This window comes from Sinocyclocheilus rhinocerous, unplaced genomic scaffold, assembly GCF_001515625.1.
Source record: "Sinocyclocheilus rhinocerous isolate Xijiao unplaced genomic scaffold, SAMN03320098_v1.1 scaffold2475, whole genome shotgun sequence".
Taxonomy (NCBI): Eukaryota; Metazoa; Chordata; class Actinopteri; order Cypriniformes; family Cyprinidae; genus Sinocyclocheilus; species Sinocyclocheilus rhinocerous.
In genome coordinates this window covers 90,962-95,848 of record NW_015666614.1, presented here as the reverse complement: position 1 = coordinate 95,848, position 4,887 = coordinate 90,962, and positions in this window count along the sequence as shown.

The window sequence follows — 4,887 nt, the reverse complement described above, 5'->3', positions numbered from 1 at the left end:
GCAAAGTGAAAGAAACAGTCCAAATAGGGTGCCTATATCCAATGAAAATTTTCGGTCCATTTAATTTCAGATAAGGGGTGATTTGTAGTCAGCATATTATTTTAAATCGAATAGCATGTTTTGTTACACACTGAAATTCTTTAGCGTGCTCCCAGACTGAATCCCAGTCTTCACTGGAGATATTTAGTGCAAAATCATTTTCAAACATCTGTTAAATATTATCTGTGTCTCCTAGGATGGGCAAACTCAATATAACATAAATATGAGATACACATTTTTATCTTGTATTTTTATCAGTATTTTCTCAATTACAGACTTATCAGTATACAAAGTAGTATTTTGCCTATATTCAAAATGTTATATTTAAGACGTTTTATAAAAAATTTATAAGGTCATGTGGCAAAAATGTATTTGTTCCTGTTTGATACTGTGACTTGACTTGATCCTTAGCAGGACTTGACTTGCTTGATTTGTTTGCACTGTGACTTGAGACTTAAACATGTGTGACTTGCCCCCATCTCTGCCAATCTGTAATGCAAATACCCACCTAAAAAGGAAATAAAAAAGAGAGAAAAAAAAAACTAACCACGGATGGCCACAGGTTACCTGGAGAGTGAAAACAGAAGTGGCCCAAAAGCAAAAGTGCTCTCACCGCAGTCAAGCTCACAGCAAATCACATGGCAAACCTACAAAAAAGAAAGCAAAAATAAAGTGACCAAACCACCACGCAATCCCAGCCACCTCACCACCGCCATCCACACAGTGAGGACAACTCAGTGGCCACTGTTGGCTAAAAGGGGTCATACTCATTGGATGCCGATTTTCCACAACTTGATATGATTTTTTAGGGTCTTAATGAAAAGTCTATAACATGCGTTGGTTAAAATTTCTCAATGGTAGTGTAAAAAAATACCCTTTTTACCCTGTCAAAATCAGCGCTGTTTTTAGCACGCTGTTCTAGTCCATGTTGCTTTAAATGCTAATGAGCTCTGCTAACCCCGCCCCTCTCTTCCGTGGGGTGAAGAACAGACTGTAAACTTCAGCCGCGAAACTGGCTAACTAGTACATTATTATGAAAAGGCGATTCGCAAAGATTCATATAAAACCCTTATACGCACTTCTGTAGATGAAGCTGGATCACGAATGATTCGCATGAACTTAAATGCATTTAGGCAGATCAGGGATCGGCGCATTCCCTTCAAAAACGAAAGTAAGGTTAATCCTCATATGTCGGGAGTAAATGACGACTGCTATGTTCATTATTACATCCAACAACAGAACACCTCAAACGCTCAATCGGAGACGTTCTTGTCTTCCCCTGCACCGCAGTCGACACAATGGCGGACAGCTCACAGCTCACTCAGGGCGGGTCTAAGGTAAGACGGCCTTGTCAATCAACTATCGTGGGAGGGGCCTGTGCAGAACTACGTCATTCGAACAGGAATCTCAGAACAGCTTGATTTGAGAAAGGGGATTTAAAAAAAAAAAACACTGGGTGGATTTTTATCATTATAGGGTGGATGTGTACACGCATTTCCAACATACATTTATGTTCAAACAACAACAAAAGTGAATTTTGCATCCGATGACCCTTTCAAGAAACCATGACAGAACCTACAAAAGAAAAAAAACAAACAAAACAACTTAATTAACAGTGGGTTGTAACGGAGGGAACACAGGAAGCGTGCGGATCCATCTGCAAGGCTTTATTCATAAGAGATCCATCTGCAAGGCTTTATTTACAAGAGACGTGGTCAAAAATAGGCATAGGTCAGACAATGGCAAACAGGTATATTGATGGCAAGGCAAGAGGGATAATCCAGGTACAAGGCAAAGGTCCAGGCAGGGGCGAACAGTATCCAATTGGGCGAGACTCGAGGGATAATCCAGGTACACAGGCAGTGATCAGAACACGGGGAAACAGACAAGGCAAGACGATGAAAACAAGGAAAACAAGACACTAGGCTCGATAATGCAGCTAACACTAGGGGAGTGGAAAATGCAGAACAATACACGACAATCCGAACAGGAACTGAGAGAGTGTTAAATAGAGTGTGTAATGGCTCTCAGGTGAGCGTGTGATAGTGACGGCTGTGTGATCAGTGAATTCAGCTGTGTAAGTGCAATGGATGATGGGAACTGTAGTCCGGAGTGACATGTAACAGTCTGTGTAGTGTGAGAGTCAATGTAATGGTAGAGTGACCTCTAGTGGCAATCGGCCGGAAGGCCAAGGACCGGATTCGTGACATGGGTAATGCAAGTGACACAAACAACCAGTCAGAATCATAAAACAATCACTATTAACCCAGTTTCTTTGAGGCCTAATTTCGACTGTGACACTTAGGCAACAATCAGTCAGGCAATAATCCAGCTAAAAACAAAAGAAAATAATATAATTAAAACATGCTCCCGACAACAACTTTGTCAAATCATGAAACTACTACCTCCTTAAACGGTGCATCATGTGTTCAGTTCTCGATGAAGCTCCAACAGTATTTAACATAACTGCTTGTCCGCTACCATTCCTTTGAAGTGCTAAAGCATTCTTCGAAGTTCTAAATCTGCCGCGACATCCAAGAAGTGAAGAGCGGAAACGAAAGAGCAAACAAACTTCACTACTTCCTTACATAGTGCTGGGGCTGCTGGGACTTATAGTGCCCCAACCATGTCCCATTACATATAGGATCTAGAATTTTTTTTATCGTGATTAAACCAGAAAATCACAAATTAAGTGAACAAAAATCATTTCTAAAGCTTGGGCTCCTAAACATTAGATCACTCACACCTAAGGCGGTTATTGTAAACGAAATGATCACAGATAATAGTTTTGATGTACTCTGCTTGACTGAAACCTGGCTAAAACCAAATGACTATTTTGGTCTAAATGAGTCTACTCCACCAAGCTACTGTTGTAAGCATGAGCCCCGTCTTGTCGCAACAATATATAGAGTTATTCTTAATGTTACTCTGAAAACAGGACACCGGTTGAACTCATTTAAAGTGCTTGTGCTAAATATTATGCTTACAGATAGAAGAAAAAAATACCAGCTATCTTTCATTTTGGCTAATGTTTATAGACCTCCAGGGCCCTATGTTGATTGTCTAAAAGACTTTGCAGATTTTCTCTCAGACCTACTGGTCAGTGTTGATAAAGCATTGATTGTTGGAGATTTTAACATTCACGCTTTTGATAAAAAATTATGCGTTAGGGGCTGCATTTACAGATTTACTAAACTTATTTGGGGTCAAGCAAAATGTCACTAGACCCACTCACTGTCTCAGTCATACACTAGATTTAATTATATCGCATAGAACCAATCTTAGTGATATAGACGTTATACAGCAAAGTGATGATGTTACTGATACCGCTGATGTTTGTCATATCGCTCTGTGTTATCGACTAGGTAGAACAGTTATCCTAACCACTAAAGATAGATTCACAAATAACCTGCCTGATCAATCTGACTGTTCTTTGCAATTAATTGTAGTTTTAAATGAGAAATTGTCTTGGTTGGTCATGTAAAACACAATAGAAGTTCACAATGAGAATTTTTGTTGGAAATCAATAATGTGGTGAATTAGTGTTGACAACGCCACTTGGTTTGGGAGATTAAAGGACTGATCATTTTTTTCATAAGTTTACAAACGGAGCAGCTTTCTATGAGAGAATTTTCGTAATTTTACTTATGCCAACATCCCCAATTTTTTTGTAGCAGTTGGTGAGTATCTGTGAATTTACAGTTTTATTGTCAGTATTTTTTATCTGGGCGGGAACTTGGTGCGTACAGCTCCACTTTGTGTGTAAAAGGTTATTATTCAATGGAAATTTAAAATGACTGTTTTCGTAGTATAATATGTAGCTAATGCTAACAGTTTAAGTTCGTTACTATTGTCTAGTACTTTGGTCGAGTTAAGACGGCTGTGTTAACTAATGGTGGTGTCAAGCGAGACTGCATAGATCCCGGGGTCCGTTAACATAATGATTTTAAACACGGAGGCCACTGAAGTTGAGGAAAGTCTCTCAAATTGCTTATTTTACTGTCGATCTAGTTTAAAGTTTTCCAGTTGTGAGGTAAATTGTAGTCTTCCGACCACCATCAGCCTGTCATGTGCTTTTGTTTACCATCACCGGCATACTCCGCTGTGCTGCATAGTGTCCACACCCACCCACCATACACTTCTAGTTTAAATCATTTTAACATGATTTTGTGGTTTATGCTCCTGGCAATAGTGTGTTTTAGTTTTCTTTGTTTTACGCATAATTTATTAGGTTTGGATTCAGCCCAACAAATAGGTCTATGCAGCAGGATATAGTGTCTTCTAGAATCCTTATATTCACTGCACCTAGCAATCCCGATTTTAAGAGTTTATTTAACCTCTGCCTATTTTGTCTTCAACTCTCACAGGATGCCTTAGCAGATCTGCCAAGCACCCCATGTTTCATAGTTGTGGGTAAGGATATGCATGATTACTCTTAAACATTGGGAAGTATTGCATATTTCTTTCTTTGATTAAGGAATGTTGTCATTGTTTACAGATAAGATATACAAAGTATCAGTGGATGAAGTCATCGTAAATCAAAACATCAGCTGTGCTCTGGTTGTGTCACGAATCCGGTCTATTGGTGCGTTCAAGTCATGTCGGATAGATCGTATTTACGAGTTGAACGCACATGAACGCCACCACAAAGTCGTTATTACGAGTGGGAAACTCAAAATTTTCTTTAAGCCCAGAGTTTCCGAGTTGGGGGCGTGTCAATGAGAAACATGGCAGAATTGATGGATGCAACATCTGTAGTTGATGGTAAATTTTTGTTTAAATTGATAGTTTAGTAGTCCTATAAACTTAAATTGGTCATGTTCTTGTTACGCAGCTAGTTAATGAAAT